Here is a 20,326-nt window from a genome sequence, read left to right as displayed (position 1 = left end):
AAAATCTAAGAAAAGAACGACCACTATCTATATAATGTAAATAAATTAATATTTATATCATAAGGGACAAATAAAAATATAAAAAATTGATACAGGAGTAGTGATGAGCGAAACCGTGCACATTCGGGTTTGCTGAACCAGCACTGAGCCCCCCCCTCAAGGAAAAAAAAAATTGAATTTGGCAGCTGAACTTGACACCAAACAACGAACCCCATAAAAGCAATGGGGAGCCCAAGTTTGTGGCTGTAACATGGTCGTAGTAAGGGTTATGGGGCTGCAAATGGAACCTACATGGGGGTAAGAGAATGCCAATTGACCTGCAAACAAATGTGGATTGGTAAATGACTTAAAGGACTTCAGTCTCCATGGCAATTCTGATTACATAGCATGTGAAATAAGAAAGTAAAAATTTTAAGTGACCCCATAGACATGGATTTCAGAGAATCTCCACAGAATTTTGATTTATGCGCTCAGTCTGACCATTCAACAGAGGATAGAAGGCAAAATAGAAAGAGAACTACATCCCCAGACAAGCACAAAATGCTTTCCAAACTTTGGAAGCAAACTGGGTTCCTCGATATGAGACCACATCGGAAGGAACCCCGTGAAGCTTCACAATCTCACTGATGAACACCTGAGCCAGAGTCTTGGCATTCACAAATGCTGGCAACGCGATGAAATGAGTCATTTTACTGAACCTATCCACAACCACCAAAATCATTGTCTTTTCCAAAGACAAAGGTAGGTCAGTAATGAAATCAGGGTGGATAAAAATCAATGTTTTTTAAAAAAAATAAAAAAAAAAATCGGATTTTTTTTTATTTAAATCGGATTTTTTTGATTTAAATCAGATTTTTTTCAATAAACTGCTTTTTGAGCAAAATATTTTACCATCCAAAGGTTCTTCCATCATGAGATAAAGCTGAGTTGTTTAACTCAGTAGAATAAAGGCTGTATATGTGTAACATTCACAATGCCATGCTCTTCCAGAGGTTTCTGTAGGATTAGTGGGCAGTTTCTCTCCTATATTATCACAGACGCTCGCTTTACTTACGCAGTTCTCAAAACTGAATTTGACTCCGCAGAGGTCCCAGCCTCTTCTTCACGGCAAATATATTACAACATGAACAGAGTAAACAAAATACAGAAAAATAGATGTTTTATTGCAGATGCTGTTGAAATTTGGAAGGGACTGAGTGAACACTTAAAAACAGAACTACACATGGACAGAATTAAATTACAAGCAGTAAACAAACGAATGGGACAAGCACTGACTCCAGCTCATTTTTTGGCAAATATTGTCAATATCCAATATCAGGGTCAAAACCGAAGTGCTGAGGAAGAGGAGTTAGCTATGACATGGGTATCCAGCAATCATCCATCTTTAATGCCAACTATAATAAACTTCAGAGCTAAGGGGGAACCATTCAAGAAATATATGTTTGCTGAAGATATTTTAAGGAAGGTCACACCAGTAAACTGGTGGAAGTCACTTAAGCGCTTGGATTTAGAGACTGTTCAAGTAATGATTTCACTTTTAACAGCAGTAGCTTCTTCTGCAGGCGTTGAAAGAATATTCTCTTCCTTTGGACTCATTCATTCTAAATTGAGAAATCGGTTGGGACCCAATAAAGCAGGAAAGCTTGTTTTTCTTTTCCAGATTATGAATAGGAACAAAGAAGAAGATGATGATGATGAAGATGACGACAAGTGAGCTACAGAGGACAGCAGGGACAGTAGTATTTAAGTTTTTCATGTGTCGGCTGGGCTGACAGTCTAAGTTTCTTAAAATATATATATATTTTGTTTAGCCAAATTAGTTAACAAACATGGATGTTTGTTTAAGCAAATAACTTATGCTGTAATGTTGTTATTGTTTCAGTTGAATAAATCTATTTAAATTGTTATTAAGGTCAGGATTATTTTTCTCCTTCCTAAGTACAACAGAACAGTGGTGTCCAAATATTAATGATTAACCCATTAAACTGGGGAGAAAAAAGTAATATGAAAAGTGATTCTAAAAATCTTCATCTACTTGCATGTTAAAGTAGCAAGAACTAGTTTAGGTAGAAACTTTGATTTAAATCACTGATTTAAATCAAGCCTAAGGCTGGGTTCACACATAGCGACAGCGACAACGACATCGCTGTTACGTCACCATTTTCTGTGATGTAACAGCGACCTTGTAAGTCGCTGTTATGATCGCTGCTTAGCTGTCAAACACAGCGACGCAGCAGCGATCATAACGTCGCTACATATGCAGAGAGCAGGGAGCCGCGCACACTGCTTAGCGCTGGCTCCTTGCTCTCCTAGCTACAGTACACATCGGATTAATTAACCCGATGTGTACTGCAGCTAAATGTCACAGTGCAGAGAGCAGGGAGCCGCGCACACTCCTTAGCGCTGGCTCTTTGCTCTACTAGCTACAGTACACATAGGGTTAATTACCCGATGCATACTGCAGCTACATGTGCACAGAGAAGGAGACGGCACTAGCAGCAAGAGCGGCGGAGGATGGTAACGAAGGTAAATATCGGGTAACCAGGGAAAGGTCTTCCCTTGGTTACCCGATGTTTACAGTGGTTACAGCTTTCCGCAGCTGCCAGACGCCGGCTCCTGCTCCCTGCTCGCTTCATTTCGTCGCTCTCTCGCTGTCACACACAGCGATGTGTGCTTCACAGCGGGAGAGCGACGACGAAAAAGTGAAGCAGGACATTCAGCAACGAGCAACGACCTCACAGCAGGGGCTAGCTCGTTGCTGGATGTCACACACAGCGACAGCGATGGGATGTCGCTGCAACGTCACAGAAAATGGTGACGTAGCAGCGACGTCGTTGTCGTCGTCGCTGTGTGTGACACCACCTTTACTGACTAGTGATTTAAATCGTGATTTAAATCGTGATTTAAATCAGTTAGATTTAAATCAAATCCACCCTGAATGAAATCCATGGATAAATGCATCGATGGTCTATTCAGGATAGCCAATGGCAGGAGAGGTCTAGATGGACAGGTATACATTACCTTGGAACGTGCACAAATATTGCAAGCAGACACATGGTTAACCACATCCTGATGCAACTTCAGCCACCAAAAACAATGAGAAAGGAGGTCCGAGGTTGCTTTACCTGGATGACCAGAAAGTACAAAATTGTGATGTTCCCCAGTCAGATAATGGTGCATATTGGGTGGCACGAACAACCTCCCTGAATAGCAGGAGACTGGGGAATCCCCCTAGGCCTCCAACAACTACCCCTCCAGGTCTGGGCACAAGGCCAAGACAACCACCCCCTTCTGCAAAATGGGTGTCGGGTTCACATGATTACTACCACCAGGGAAGCTCTGGGATAATGCACTACTTTGATGTTTTTAATCCCTGGACGGTAAGTGGCCGTAGAATTAAACCTGGTAAGAAACAAAGACCATCTAGCCTGCATGGGATTGAGACATTTGGCAGACTTAAGATATGACAGGTTTTTTTGGTCTGTGATTACTGTAATGGGATGAACTGCCCCCTCCAGCCAATGGCGCAAATCCTCAAAAGGTAACTTAATTGCCAAGAGCTCTCTATTGCCAACATCATAGGTTTCTCTTGGCTGAGGAGAATTTCTTGGAAAAGAAAGCACAAAGATGCTATTTACCAGGAGACGGACCTTGAGACAACACAGCCCCAACTCCCACCGCAGTGCCATCGACTTCCATGATAAAAGGCTGCAAAACATTAGACTGACTGAATATAGGTGCAGTGGAAAAACAGGAATTACACTAACCGGTAATGATATTTCCAGGACTCCATCATGACAGCACCACCGGGGGACGGGGATCCCTGCCCCCAAAAAGCCAGTGGTTGGTGTGGTTTGAAAAAGAGATGGCAGTTCTTGGCCTGGGTGTATCTCAGCAGTATAAGGAGAAGGCTGCTCGCCGAGGAGACAAGAAGCAATGGAGTCCGACAAAGGGAGTAATGTGAGTTGAAGTGTAAACCCAGCGATCCGGGAGCATGTACGGATCACACGGGCAGACTTCAAGCCATTTGATGAGGCTTTCGGAGAGTTGGAAGGCTTCTTCAAGGACTTTGAGCAGCTGTGTGCCGTGATGGAGGTGCCCCACTCTGCCTGGATGCGTTTGTTAGTGGGACTCCTGAACAGAAGCCTAGCAGATGCTCATCGCACCACTGACTCACAGTGGAACCGGGATTATAACCTTGTAAAACGGACTATTCCTCCATGTTCACTCCATCCCGCCTGAGGAAAAGTTATCACAAACTTCACCGGAGTGTAGTACCAACCCTTGCACAATAGACATACCTTCTGGAGTGTACGGCCTGCTGCCCCAAGCTACTCTAATCAACGGCACTGTCACCTGAAGGATGTCTTAATCGATGGATACAAAGTGTCGGGATTTAGAGATACAGGGGCCATCCTGACTATCGCTGACCCTCGTGTAGTTCGACCCGAGGCAATTCACCAGGGCCCTGGAATCCAGGGCTGTGGAGTCGGAGTCGGAGTCGTGGAGTCGGAGTCGGAGCTCATTTTGGTGGAGTCGGAGTCGGAGTCGGATTCGGTATAAAATGCACCGACTCCGACTCCTAAAATATATAATAAATTGGGGACAGGAGTGCAATGCAGAATGTGCTGAATATTTTACTAAATAACAACATTTAGTATAATGCTTATATTTAAGTGAAAAATTTATTGTAGTACAATGTGAACATCAGACATTTAATTGTTTTTATGATACAATAATCAAGATATTTGGATAGAACATAAAATATTTATTGGAATACAACTTTAGAACACAAAAAAACTAATAAATTGTAAATATGTAATATATATAATATATATATATATACAGTGTATATACACACACACAAGATATATATGTAATCTACTGTATATTACATAGTGTATTACATATTTACAATTTATTACAGTTTTTTGTGTTCTAAAGTTGTATTCCAATAAATATATTTTATGTTCTATCCAAATATCTTGATTATTGTATCATAAAAATTATTAAATGTCTGATGTTCACATACACATATTCATGTACTACAATAAATTTTTCACCTAACTATAAGCAATATATGTAGGAGTCGGAGTCGGAGCCGGAGTCGGAGTCGGAGCCGGAGTCGGAGTCGGTGCAAGAGAATTTGAGGAGTCGGAGTCGGAGTCGAAGGTTTGGCTTACCGACTCCACAGCCCTGCTGGAATCCCCATTGTCCTGGCAGGAGGGACTCGCAAATACAGTTAGGTCCAGAAATATTTGGACAGTGACACAAGTTTTGTTATTTTAGCTGTTTACAAAAACATGTTCAGAAATACAATTATATATATAATATGGGCTGAAAGTGCACACTCCCAGCTGCAATATGAGAGTTTTCACATCCAAATCGGAGAAAGGGTTTAGAAATCATAGCTCTGTAATGCATAGCCTCTTCTTTTTCAAGGGACCAAAAGTAATTGGACAAGGGACTCTAAGGGCTGCAATTAACTCTGAAGGCGTCTCCCTCGTTAACCTGTAATCAATGAAGTAGTTAAAAGGTCTGGGGTTGATTACAGGTGTGTGGTTTTGCATTTGGAAGCTGTTGCTGTGACCAGACAACATGCGGTCTAAGGAACTCTCAATTGAGGTGAAGCAGAACATCCTGAGGCTGAAAAAAAAGAAAAAATCCATCAGAGAGATAGCAGACATGCTTGGAGTAGCAAAATCAACAGTCGGGTACATTCTGAGAAAAAAGGAATTGACTGGTGAGCTTGGGAACTCAAAAAGGCCTGGGCGTCCACGGATGACAACAGTGGTGGATGATTGCCGCATACTTTCTTTGGTGAAGAAGAACCCGTTCACAACATCAACTGAAGTCCAGAACACTCTCAGTGAAGTAGGTGTATCTGTCTCTAAATCAACAGTAAAGAGAAGACTCCATGAAAGTAAATACAAAGGGTTCACATCTAGATGCAAACCATTCATCAATTCCAAAAATAGACAGGCCAGAGTTAAATTTGCTGAAAAACACCTCATGAAGCCAGCTCAGTTCTGGAAAAGTATTCTATGGACAGATGAGACCAAGATCAACCTGTACCAGAATGATGGGAAGAAAAAAGTTTGGAGAAGAAAGGGAACGGCACATGATCCAAGGCACACCACATCCTCTGTAAAACATGGTGGAGGCAACGTGATGGCATGGGCATGCATGGCTTTCAATGGCACTGGGTCACTTGTGTTTATTGATGACATAACAGCAGACAAGAGTAGCCGGATGAATTCTGAAGTGTACCGGGATATACTTTCAGCCCAGATTCAGCCAAATGCCGCAAAGTTGATTGGACGGCGCTTCATAGTACAGATGGACAATGACCCCAAGCATACAGCCAAAGCTACCCAGGAGTTCATGAGTGCAAAAAAGTGGAACATTCTGCAATGGCCAAGTCAATCACCAGATCTTTATATAAGAATAAGGCTGCACATCAAACTTAGATAATGGTATAATGCCTCAAGCATATGGAAAAATATTGGAATATACAATGAAAAATGCTACTTGCTAATTTGAACATGTGAATAATGAATTGCATACCTGCTATGAATATTAGGAAAAAGGAGATATTTAGCAATCGCATTGATCAATGTAACTGAGCCCCAAAACCTCGTCAAGGTATATCTCTATATTGGGGTCCCTAGCTCTGTGACCCTAACTGTGTGTCATCTCATTGCAATTAAAAACTGCTATGGGTGGAGAGGGGTAACTAAGGACTTTCTTATATAGGAGATGGAAAAAACATGGCCGAAAGGGGCGGAGCTGTGTTCACATTCAGAAAAAAAACTACATATAACTGAATAGAATAACTGAAGTGAGCACTAATATATATATATGAGTGCAAGCCAAAAATACATACTATATATAAGAATAAGGCTGCACATCAAACTTAGATAATGGTATAATGCCTCAAGCATATGGAAAAATATTGGAATATACAATGAAAAATGCTACTTGCTAATTTGAACATGTGAATAATGAATTGCATACCTGCTATGAATATTAGGAAAAAGGAGATATTTAGCAATCGCATTGATCAATGTAACTGAGCCCCAAAACCTCGTCAAGGTATATCTCTATATTGGGGTCCCTAGCTCTGTGACCCTAACTGTGTGTCATCTCATTGCAATTAAAAACTGCTATGGGTGGAGAGGGGTAACTAAGGACTTTCTTATATAGGAGATGGAAAAAACATGGCCGAAAGGGGCGGAGCTGTGTTCACATTCAGAAAAAAAACTACATATAACTGAATAGAATAACTGAAGTGAGCACTAATATATATATATGAGTGCAAGCCAAAAATACATACTATATATAAGAATAAGGCTGCACATCAAACTTAGATAATGGTATAATGCCTCAAGCATATGGAAAAATATTGGAATATACAATGAAAAATGCTACTTGCTAATTTGAACATGTGAATAATGAATTGCATACCTGCTATGAATATTAGGAAAAAGGAGATATTTAGCAATCGCATTGATCAATGTAACTGAGCCCCAAAACCTCGTCAAGGTATATCTCTATATTGGGGTCCCTAGCTCTGTGACCCTAACTGTGTGTCATCTCATTGCAATTAAAAACTGCTATGGGTGGAGAGGGGTAACTAAGGACTTTCTTATATAGGAGATGGAAAAAACATGGCCGAAAGGGGCGGAGCTGTGTTCACATTCAGAAAAAAAACTACATATAACTGAATAGAATAACTGAAGTGAGCACTAATATATATATATGAGTGCAAGCCAAAAATACATACTATATATAAGAATAAGGCTGCACATCAAACTTAGATAATGGTATAATGCCTCAAGCATATGGAAAAATATTGGAATATACAATGAAAAATGCTACTTGCTAATTTGAACATGTGAATAATGAATTGCATACCTGCTATGAATATTAGGAAAAAGGAGATATTTAGCAATCGCATTGATCAATGTAACTGAGCCCCAAAACCTCGTCAAGGTATATCTCTATATTGGGGTCCCTAGCTCTGTGACCCTAACTGTGTGTCATCTCATTGCAATTAAAAACTGCTATGGGTGGAGAGGGGTAACTAAGGACTTTCTTATATAGGAGATGGAAAAAACATGTCCGAAAGGGGCGGAGCTGTGTTCACATTCAGAAAAAAAACTACATATAACTGAATAGAATAACTGAAGTGAGCACTAATATATATATATGAGTGCAAGCCAAAAATACATACTATATATAAGAATAAGGCTGCACATCAAACTTAGATAATGGTATAATGCCTCAAGCATATGGAAAAATATTGGAATATACAATGAAAAATGCTACTTGCTAATTTGAACATGTGAATAATGAATTGCATACCTGCTATGAATATTAGGAAAAAGGAGATATTTAGCAATCGCATTGATCAATGTAACTGAGCCCCAAAACCTCGTCAAGGTATATCTCTATATTGGGGTCCCTAGCTCTGTGACCCTAACTGTGTGTCATCTCATTGCAATTAAAAACTGCTATGGGTGGAGAGGGGTAACTAAGGACTTTCTTATATAGGAGATAGAAAAAACATGGCCGAAAGGGGCGGAGCTGTGTTCACATTCAGAAAAAAAACTACATATAACTGAATAGAATAACTGAAGTGAGCACTAATATATATATATGAGTGCAAGCCAAAAATACATACTATATATAAGAATAAGGCTGCACATCAAACTTAGATAATGGTATAATGCCTCAAGCATATATAAGAAAGTCCTTAGTTACCCCTCTCCACCCATAGCAGTTTTTAATTGCAATGAGATGACACACAGTTAGGGTCACAGAGCTAGGGACCCCAATATAGAGATATACCTTGACGAGGTTTTGGGGCTCAGTTACATTGATCAATGCGATTGCTAAATATCTCCTTTTTCCTAATATTCATAGCAGGTATGCAATTCATTATTCACATGTTCAAATTAGCAAGTAGCATTTTTCATTGTATATTCCAATATTTTTCCATATGCTTGAGGCATTATACCATTATCTAAGTTTGATGTGCAGCCTTATTCTTATATATAGTATGTATTTTTGGCTTGCACTCATATATATATATTAGTGCTCACTTCAGTTATTCTATTCAGTTATATGTAGTTTTTTTTCTGAATGTGAACACAGCTCCGCCCCTTTCGGCCATGTTTTTTCCATCTCCTATATAAGAAAGTCCTTAGTTACCCCTCTCCACCCATAGCAGTTTTTAATTGCAATGAGATGACACACAGTTAGGGTCACAGAGCTAGGGACCCCAATATAGAGATATACCTTGACGAGGTTTTGGGGCTCAGTTACATTGATCAATGCGATTGCTAAATATCTCCTTTTTCCTAATATTCATAGCAGGTATGCAATTCATTATTCACATGTTCAAATTAGCAAGTAGCATTTTTCATTGTATATTCCAATATTTTTCCATATGCTTGAGGCATTATACCATTATCTAAGTTTGATGTGCAGCCTTATTCTTATATATAGTATGTATTTTTGGCTTGCACTCATATATATATATATTAGTGCTCACTTCAGTTATTCTATTCAGTTATATGTAGTTTTTTTTCTGAATGTGAACACAGCTCCGCCCCTTTCGGCCATGTTTTTTCCATCTCCTATATAAGAAAGTCCTTAGTTACCCCTCTCCACCCATAGCAGTTTTTAATTGCAATGAGATGACACACAGTTAGGGTCACAGAGCTAGGGACCCCAATATAGAGATATACCTTGACGAGGTTTTGGGGCTCAGTTACATTGATCAATGCGATTGCTAAATATCTCCTTTTTCCTAATATTCATAGCAGGTATGCAATTCATTATTCACATGTTCAAATTAGCAAGTAGCATTTTTCATTGTATATTCCAATATTTTTCCATATGCTTGAGGCATTATACCATTATCTAAGTTTGATGTGCAGCCTTATTCTTATATATAGTATGTATTTTTGGCTTGCACTCATATATATATATTAGTGCTCACTTCAGTTATTCTATTCAGTTATATGTAGTTTTTTTTCTGAATGTGAACACAGCTCCGCCCCTTTCGGCCATGTTTTTTCCATCTCCTATATAAGAAAGTCCTTAGTTACCCCTCTCCACCCATAGCAGTTTTTAATTGCAATGAGATGACACACAGTTAGGGTCACAGAGCTAGGGACCCCAATATAGAGATATACCTTGACGAGGTTTTGGGGCTCAGTTACATTGATCAATGCGATTGCTAAATATCTCCTTTTTCCTAATATTCATAGCAGGTATGCAATTCATTATTCACATGTTCAAATTAGCAAGTAGCATTTTTCATTGTATATTCCAATATTTTTCCATATGCTTGAGGCATTATACCATTATCTAAGTTTGATGTGCAGCCTTATTCTTATATATAGTATGTATTTTTGGCTTGCACTCATATATATATATTAGTGCTCACTTCAGTTATTCTATTCAGTTATATGTAGTTTTTTTTCTGAATGTGAACACAGCTCCGCCCCTTTCGGCCATGTTTTTTCCATCTCCTATATAAGAAAGTCCTTAGTTACCCCTCTCCACCCATAGCAGTTTTTAATTGCAATGAGATGACACACAGTTAGGGTCACAGAGCTAGGGACCCCAATATAGAGATATACCTTGACGAGGTTTTGGGGCTCAGTTACATTGATCAATGCGATTGCTAAATATCTCCTTTTTCCTAATATTCATAGCAGGTATGCAATTCATTATTCACATGTTCAAATTAGCAAGTAGCATTTTTCATTGTATATTCCAATATTTTTCCATATGCTTGAGGCATTATACCATTATCTAAGTTTGATGTGCAGCCTTATTCTTATATATAGTATGTATTTTTGGCTTGCACTCATATATATATATTAGTGCTCACTTCAGTTATTCTATTCAGTTATATGTAGTTTTTTTTCTGAATGTGAACACAGCTCCGCCCCTTTCGGCCATGTTTTTTCCATCTCCTATATAAGAAAGTCCTTAGTTACCCCTCTCCACCCATAGCAGTTTTTAATTGCAATGAGATGACACACAGTTAGGGTCACAGAGCTAGGGACCCCAATATAGAGATATACCTTGACGAGGTTTTGGGGCTCAGTTACATTGATCAATGCGATTGCTAAATATCTCCTTTTTCCTAATATTCATAGCAGGTATGCAATTCATTATTCACATGTTCAAATTAGCAAGTAGCATTTTTCATTGTATATTCCAATATTTTTCCATATGCTTGAGGCATTATACCATTATCTAAGTTTGATGTGCAGCCTTATTCTTATATATAGTATGTATTTTTGGCTTGCACTCATATATATATATTAGTGCTCACTTCAGTTATTCTATTCAATCACCAGATCTTAACCCAATTGAGCATGCATTTCACTTGCTCAAATCCAGACTTAAGACGGAAAGACCCACAAACAAGCAAGACCTGAAGGCTGCGGCTGTAAAGGCCTGGCAAAGCATTAAGAAGGAGGAAACCCAGCGTTTGGTGATGTCCATGGGTTCCAGACTTTAGGCAGTGATTGCCTCCAAAGGATTCACAACAAAATATTGAAAATAAAAATATTTTGTTTGGGTTTGGTTTATTTGTCCAATTACTTTTGACCTCCTAAAATGTGGAGTGTTTGTAAAGAAATGTGTACAATTCCTACAATTTCTATCAGATATTTTTGTTCAAACCTTCAAATTAAACATTACAATCTGCACTTGAATTCTGTTGTAGAGGTTTCATTTCAAATCCAATGTGGTGGCATGCAGAGCCCAACTCGCGAAAATTGTGTCACTGTCCAAATATTTCTGGACCTAACTGTATATACCGCGAGCTTCTGTGCGTTTGGACTATGGTCATGGAGAAAAACTGTGCTGGAATGGAGTTATCGATATCCTCCTGGGAAACAACATTGGGGAGTTACAGTGCCATTTTGTGGGAGCTGTCACCCGACTACAAGCAATGCAAGCACGACAACATCAGGACTTCACCGGGGAGCAGCTAACACAACCTCCATCAGAGTCGGTAAGCAATCCGTTCCCTGCTACTACAGTGGGAGAGTCTTGGGATAGAGAGGAGTTTAGAAGAGAAACAGAAGGTGACAGTACCTTGGCAGCCCTTAGGTTAAGGGCAGAGACTGGGCATGTGAGAGATGATGGAGACTGCTTCACCTGAGAACAGGGATTGTATTATCGTGTCACGAAGGCCAGTGACATGGGCATCCCTGACATGGTGACCAAGCAACTCATTGTTCCCCAGAAGTACAGGGCAGTTACTCCAACTGGCCCATGACATCCCCTTGGCTGGGCACCAAGGGAGAAAAATGACTGAAAAGAGACTCACCAAAAGTTTTTCCTGGTCTGGCATCTCGCAGTCGGTAGCCCATTATTGCTACACCTGCGATGTGTGCCAGTGAATGCGGCATCCTGGAACCAGACACAAGGTACCTCTGCAACCCCTGCCCATAATTGAAGAACCATTTCAACGTGTAGCTGTGGACATCATAGGGCCTCTGGCCCACGCAAGCCGGTCAGGGAAAAAAATACATCCTGACAGTGGTGGACTATTCCATTCGGTTACCTGAAGCTGTGGCCCTGTCCAGTATTACAACCGTAAAGGTAGCCGAGGCTCTTGTTACCATCTTTACCCGGGTAGGGTCCCCCGATGAAATATAATCAGATCAAGGGACCCAGTTTATGTCAGACCTGCTCCAGTCCCTCTGGCATACCTGTGGAGTTCGAGCCATTCGCACCACTCCATACCACCCGCATACCAACGGACTATGTGAACGCTTTAAGGGAACCCTCAAAAATATGCTGCAGGCTTTTGCTGACATTGAAAAGAACTGTGAAAAATACCTGCGCCATCTCCTCTTCGCATATCGAGAGGTTCTCCAGGAGACCACAGGGTTCTCACCCTTTGAACTACTGTTTGGACGGAAGGTCTGTGGTCCTCTTGCTCTACTGAAGGAACACGGGGAGGGAGATGTCTCAGACACTGGAGTGCCAGTCCTTCCCTATGTTCTGGAGTTCCGAGACCGTCTCACCCAGTTAGCTACCTTGGCTAAAGAACACCAGCGATCGGCCCACTCCAGACAAAAGACCTGGTATGACCGTAAAGCCAGGACCCGGGAATTTATAGAAGGACAACAGGTGTTCATGATTATTGCTTCTGTGATGCCCTGGCCTATCAGGTCGTCACAAGGTATTGTGCAATCTGCCCTTCTGCACGGTATCCAATCCTCCTTGGTTACGGGTCCTTTTGGTGTTGCTAAGAACAAGCTAATTAAAATCCTATGAACACTCTGCACTACACCCACCAGACACACCGATGGTTAGCCTGAAGGGAATAGGGCTGCCCACTTGGGGGGTTGGTTAGGGAGGGTCAGGAGAGTCAGTTGTGTGGTGACTCTCGTATGGAGAGGTCACAAGTCAGTTGGAGGAGGCCAGGAGCTGGGCTCCTTGTTACTACTAGGTGGCAGACGTTGGTCTGGGCCTGGTAGGAGCTGGACCCCGATCGCAGGGGATTGTGACAAAGGGCACGGAACTGCTGAGGAGGGCAGCCGGCGGCCTTGTGCCATCTCCGGGCAGGGGCCTGGGCACGCCGGGGTACGAGAACCCTAGGCCGGGAAGTAGCTTCACGCGTCCTAGTAATTCACCCGACGAGGACAATGTCTTCAGGAATCGTTCTCCATCCGCTTCAAAATCGGGGTACTAGCGCAACGAGGGGGATAGGACTTTCCCAATACATAGTCCAGAAAATCCCAAGCGTGAACCCTGAGAGCAAGCTCACTCCGCCATACGGGTGAGCGGGACCCGAGTAGTTCTATATTACAGGGGCCAAACAGTAAAGAAGGTGCCAAGGGAAAGGTCACAGGCTAACAAGCAACCCAATGGCCACGGGATCCAGGTGTGCTCCCTCCCTGCTGCAGCGGTGCTCAGAATTTCGGTTTACAAGTTGTCGGTGTCAGCATTATTGGACTGAGTGAGAACGCAGTGACCCCTTTCCTCCCTAACGGTATCCCCTCTCAACCATCACCGAGCCCCGGGGCATTCCCCCTACCCACGGAGGGGTTAAACACCTGGCTGCCATCCCATCGCCACTGGGCGCTTCCAACAGCAGCGGTGGTACTCCACCTTACCACACACCGTGGGTGGCATCACGAACTTTGAACACACAACCCCCTGTAAATACCCCCTTTTATTTCGAGTGGCCGCACGACCCCTCCCGGGTCTGGAGACCCCTCGAGCCACCGCGGATCTGGATCCGAGCAGTTCTGGCTGCTGACACTGGGGCGGCACACTTCCCCTGCCAACAAGCTTCAAGCAACGTGGGAAAGCCCTTATCAGGTTGTCAAGAAAGTTAATGACACTAACTACATCATTGCCCTGGACCCTAGTGGTCGATGACAAAAGACTGTCCACATCAATATTCTGAAAGAATATCATGACCGATCTCTGCCTGTTCTGGCCGTCTGCCACCCCCCTAGTGATAACTCCGAAGACTAGTATTTCCCCGATCTTCTTCAGGTTGCCCAAGTGGGAGGATCCCTGGAAGAGGTGCCCCTGGGCTCACACTTCCCCATCCAGCAGGTGGCCTACCGGGTCCCAGAGGCTGTTCAAGGCATGATAAAGACTGAACTGGAGGAGATGAAACAACTGGGGGTTATTCAGCCATCTCACAGCCCCTGGGCCTCTCCTGTTGTTCTGGTCCCCAAAAAAGATGGTACAACGCGATGCTGTGTGGATTAACGGAGATTAAACGATGCCACATAGAGAAATGCTTACCTATGCCCAGGATTGATGTTCTATTGGATCGTCTACCTAATGCCCAATTTGTAATCTCGCTAGACTTGAGTAAGGGGTACTAGCAGATACTCCTAACAGAGGACGCTTGGGAGCGCTTCGCCTTCATTACTCCCTTTGGACTATTTGCGTTCCTGGGAATGCCCTTTGGGATGAAAAATGCCCCCGCTACCTTCCAGAGACTAGTTGGAACAATGTCAGGACTTTGCCTGTCCTTATCTGGACGACATTGCCATTTTCAGCACAACCTGGGCCATCTTATAGTGCTGGATCGTATCCTGACTGTAGGACTGACCATTCGCCCTGATAAATGCCAGTTGGGGATGGCTGAGGTGCAGTACCTCGGGCAAAGAGTAGGGGGAGGGACCCTAAAGCCTGCTTTATGCGGGACGACCGATTGTGCGATTTCACAATCGATCGTACCTGCCCCCGTCGTTTTTGCGTCACGGGCAATTAGTTGCCCATGGCGCACAACCTCGTTTAGCCCCCGTCACACGTACTTACCTTCCGGACGACCTCGCTGTGGGCGACGAACGTCCACTTCCTGGAGTGGGAGGGACGTTCGGCGTCACACGGCAGCCGGCCAATAGAAGCGGAGGGGCGGAGATGAGCGGGATGTAAACAGCCCGCCCACCTCCTTCCTTCCATTAAGCCGTCGGGTGCCGCGGGAGGCAGGTAAAGCTACTGCTCATCGTTCCCGTGGTGTCACACGGAGCAACGTGTGATGCCACGGAAACGATGAACAACCGCCGCCATTTTAATTAAAGAATTATATGAAACCTAGCGACGAGTACACGACTCACGATTTGTGAGCGATACTGCTTCGCTAGGAGGTGTCACACGAAACCACGTCGTGTGGTATGCCGGATGTGCGTCACGAAAACCGTGACCCCGACGACATATCGCACAATCTATCGTCTCGTGTAAAGCCCGCTTAAGGCCTGAGCCCGCCAAGATGGAAGCCATTAGTAACTGGTGTAGACCCCAGACTAAGAAGCAGGTACTTGCTTTTTTGGGGACTGCAGGTAACTTTAGAAAATTTGTTTCTAATTTCAGCACCTTGGCCAAGCCCCTAACCGACCTAACTCGCAAGAACATGCCTAGGAATGTGACGTGGACAACAGCATGCAAGGATGCCTTCTCAGCATTAAAGACTGCCCCGGACTATGAGCGCAGGTTCCTCGTGCAGACAGATGCATCCACATTCGGGATTGGGGCAGTTCTTAGCCAGGTGAACGCCGCCGGGGAGGAACACCCTGTCGCTTTTGTCAGTAGAAAACTACTGGATCGAGAGGTTGCCTATGCCACCATCGAAAAGGAGTGCCTTTCCATTGTATGGGCAGTGAAAAAACTGCAACCTTACTTGTATGGCAGAGACTTTACAATTCTGACAGACCACAACCCCCTCACATGGCTGAACTGCATGTCAGGGGACAATGGATGATTACTGCTGTGGAGCTTGTCCTTACAACCCTACAGCTTCTCCATCCAATACAAGCGTGGAAGCCAACACCAGAACGCTAATGGACTGTCCCGGCAAGAAGAAACATCCACAGCTGAGCAGCATGGACTTAAATGAGGTGGCCAGAGGTCTGTGTAGACCTCATGGCGTACTCAATTATTAAAAAGGAGGGAGAGGTTGTGATGGTGGGATCTTGTGGGTCATGTACCATTTTGTGTGGGTTAATGTTTAGGCGTGGTTCACTGTCCATTATTTGTATTGCTTGTGTGTAAATTGTATTGTCTGCAGGGTTAAAGCTTCTTGAAGCGCTTCTGTCCCTAGGTGTGGGGAAAGGGGCCTGGAATCCACCTAACTCTCTGTTTACCAGAGGAATTAGTGATTCAGTCTGGCTGAGCAGGAGAAGAGAGAAGCAGTCTGTTTGAGAACTTGGAGAGAAGGACGAAGATTGATCCTCTGGGCTGAAGGTGCAATTCCTCAGAGAGACCTGGACATTGATTGCTTACTGGACTATATTCGTGTTTCTAGACTATTTTACACTCTGTATAGTGGATTATCTTATGGACCATTTGATTTGCTTGGAATAAATGCTTATTGGATTGTACAGCCATCTCTCGCCCTGTTGATTGTGTGATATGGCAGAAAGGACCCCGTCAGACAAGGCTTAGATCTAGAATAAACCTCACAAGATTGCACAAAACTTTTGACATCCCGAGATAAAAAAGGCCACCAAAAAGAGCTACTCAATAGATCCCTAGTACCAAAACTCCCAAGATGACCAGCCAAGATGGAACAATCTTGGACATAACTCTACTCCTCCATTGAACACGAACATACAGTTTCCCCACAGGACAGCTCTCAGGTTTGTCCCCCTGAAATCTCTCAAGTGCCAACCTCAAATCGGGCAAAATGGCGGAGAGGACCACACCTTCATTGCGAACGGAAAATAGCTCAGCAACATCAAGAGAATCAGCAAAGAAACTTCTAGAGAGGGCATCTGCTTTAATATTTGTGGTGCCCGGTAGAAAAGAGACCACAAAATCGAAAAGCGTAAAAAGTAGAGCCCACCTTGCCTGATTCAGTCTCTTGGCAGATTCAAGGTAGGTCAGATCCTTATGATCAGTGAGCACCACAATTTGATGTCTAGTCCCCTCCAATCAATGTCTCCATTCTTCAAAAGCCCACTTCATAGCCCAGGGGTGGGGAACCTCCGGCCTGTGGGTCGTATTGCGGCCCACAATGGCATTTTATGCGGCCCCTGGACACATCCTGGGCACCGCAGTGAGTCGGGCGGCAGCTGTGGTTTTGTTGGCTGCCGGCACTTTAAATCACTTTGTGGCGCGCATACAATTAGTTTCTTAGCACGCTGACCTGGCCTGTGCCAACATGCTGAGAATGTACTTTGTGGGTGGGATAAGCGCGAGATGCGCTGTACTCCCGTCCCACAGAAGAACAGTAGCAGGAGGTTTACCGGCTTCCCTGCTGTACATGCCTTCTGGTGCAGTGTGTGCCTTCTGCCTCGCGGGGAAGTGTGTGCCTTCTGCCTCGCAGGGCAGCACGAGTCTTGCCTCACGGGCAGCACGAGTCTTGCCTTGCGGGGCAGTGTGAACCTTCCAGTGCTGTCTGCAACCCCCCCCTAGTGTTGTGTCCATGCCCCCTTGGTGATGTCTGTGCTCCCTCAGTACTGTCCATGTCCCCCAGTCCTGATCGTGCCCCTCTAGTGCTGTTTGTGCCATCTCCAGTGCTGTCCGTGCCCCCTTGGTGATGTCTGTTCTATGTGCCAGCATTACCCTGTGCTGTCCGTGCCCTCTTGGTGATGTCTGTGCTCCCTCAGTACTGTCCATGTCCTCCAGTCCTGTCCATCCCACAGCCAGTGCTGTTCATGCCACCGCCAGTGTTGTCCGCTGCCCTGTGCTGTCTGTCCCTGCTTGGTGATGTCTGTGCTCCCTCAGTTCTGTCTATGTCCCCCAGTCCTGTTTGTGCCACTACCAGTGGTGTTCATGCCACTGCCAGTATTGTCCGCCCCCCTGTGCTGTCTGTGCCTCCTTGGTGATGTCTGTGCTCCCTCAGTTCTGTCCATGTCCCCCAGTCCTGTTCGTGCCCCTCTAGTGCTGTTCATGCCAGTGCTATCTGTGCCCGGCAGTACTGTCTGTGTCCCCTCAGTGATGTCTGAGCCCCAGCCCCTCCTGTGGTGTATATGCCCCCAGCCCCTCCTGGGATGTATGTCCCCAGCTCGTCCTGTGCTGTATATACTGTATGTCCCCAGCTCGTCCTGTGCTGTATATATGTCCCCAGCTCGTCCTGTGCTGTATATATGTCCCCAGCTCGTTATGTGCTGTATATATGTCCCCAGCTCGTCCTGTGCTGTATATATGTCCCCAGCTCGTCCTGTGCTGCATATATATCCCCAGCTCCTCCTGTGCTGTATATATGTCCCCAACTCCTCCTGTGATGTATACTGTATATGCCCCCAGCATCTCCTGTGATGTGTATATACCCCCAGCATCATCTGTAATTTATGCGCCCCAGTGCCTCCTGTGATGTGTATGCCCCAGAATCATCAGTGATGTCTATGCCTCCAGCCTCTCCAGTGATGTTTATGTCCCAAGCCCCTCCTGTGATGTATCTATGCCCCCAGCCCCTCCTGTGATGTAGTTACCTCCTGAGTCTCCTATGTAATGTATCTGATTTACCAATCTGTTGACTGCGCTCCATACCAAGAAAAACCTGGAAAAGCAGTTGTGAGAAGCAACAGGAACAATATTGCCGAATGTCACAGCTGCACCAAAGAGAAACAGTTATAGCTACCACAGTAAGGGTGAGTTTATTAATTGTTTGACCACATATATTAGGGTAATTTTCAACCTGATAATTTTTGCGGCCCCCGAAGGTTGGTAGAAAAGTCCAAATGGCCCCCGGCAGAAAAAAAGTTCCCCACCCCTGTCATAGCCAATAATTCCCAATTACCTACATCATAGTTTAATTCAGATGGAGAAAATTTCCGAGAGAAGAAGGCGCAAGGCTTCTGTTTGAAAGTTATAGGATCTCATTGAGACAAAACAGCTCCTGCTCCAATCTCTGAGGCATCTATCTCCACTTGAAATGGAAGAGAAACATCAGGTTGCTGCAGGACTGGGGCAGAAGTGAACCTCTTTTTAAGCTCCTGGAAGGCCATAATGGCCTCTGTGGTCCAATTCTCAACATCAGCTCCCTTTTTGGTCAAATCCGTCTAAGGCTTAACAATACTAGAGAAATTGCCTATAAATTTACAGTAAAAATTAGCAAAACCCAAACATTTCTGAAGGGATTTCAAAGACGTAGGCTGAACCCAGTCATAAATGGCCTGAACCTTGACCGGATCCATTTCAATAGAAAACAAGGACAAAATAAACCCCAAAAAGGACATTTTTTGTACACCAAAGAGACATTTTGACCCCTTAATGTACAATCCATAAGAATCTGAAAAACAGTCCGGACTTGCTCAAAATGAGAGTCCCAATCAACAGAAAAAAATCAAAATATCACCCAAATAGACGATCAGAAATTTACCAATTAGTTCCCAGAAAATATAATTCATAAATGACTGGAAGACGGAGGGGGTATTAGTGAACCCAAAAGGCATCACTAGGTACTCAAAATGCCCCTCAGGCATTCATCACCCTCCTTAATTCGAATGAGAGTGTATGCTTCCTTAAGGTCAAGTTTAGTAAACCATTTAGCCCCCTTAAGGCCTTGTGCGCACTAGGCGTTTTTGCCGCGTTTTTAGCGGCGTTTTTTACCGCGTTTTTGTGCTGAAAACGCAGTGACATTGCTTCCCCAGCAATGTCTATGGGTTTTCAGAAGTGCTGTCCTCACACAGCGTTTTTTTGTAGCTGGGTTTTTGTGGTGACCACAAAAATGCAGCATGTCAATTATTTCTGCGTTTTTCACTGCGTTTTTCACCCATTGAGTTCAATGAGATGTTCAACAACGCAATGAAAAACGCATATAGCCGCGTTTCTATGACTAAAAACGCAGCTATAAACGCAGGAGGTGGGCAGT

At 43.8% G+C, this 20,326-nt stretch overlaps 1 protein-coding gene across 1 annotated transcript in view; it reads right to left on the bottom strand.

The window, feature by feature from the left end:
• Window positions 1-20,326, bottom strand: part of LOC142312923 (uncharacterized) — a 104,709-nt gene that overhangs the window by 10,422 nt on the left and 73,961 nt on the right. The gene's annotated exons all lie outside the window — the stretch shown is intronic.

This window comes from Anomaloglossus baeobatrachus, chromosome 5 (genome assembly GCF_048569485.1).
Source record: "Anomaloglossus baeobatrachus isolate aAnoBae1 chromosome 5, aAnoBae1.hap1, whole genome shotgun sequence".
Lineage (NCBI taxonomy): Eukaryota > Metazoa > Chordata > Amphibia > Anura > Aromobatidae > Anomaloglossus > Anomaloglossus baeobatrachus.
The sequence above is the reverse complement of the archived record's forward strand: the minus strand, read 5'-3'. Positions and strand labels throughout refer to the sequence as shown.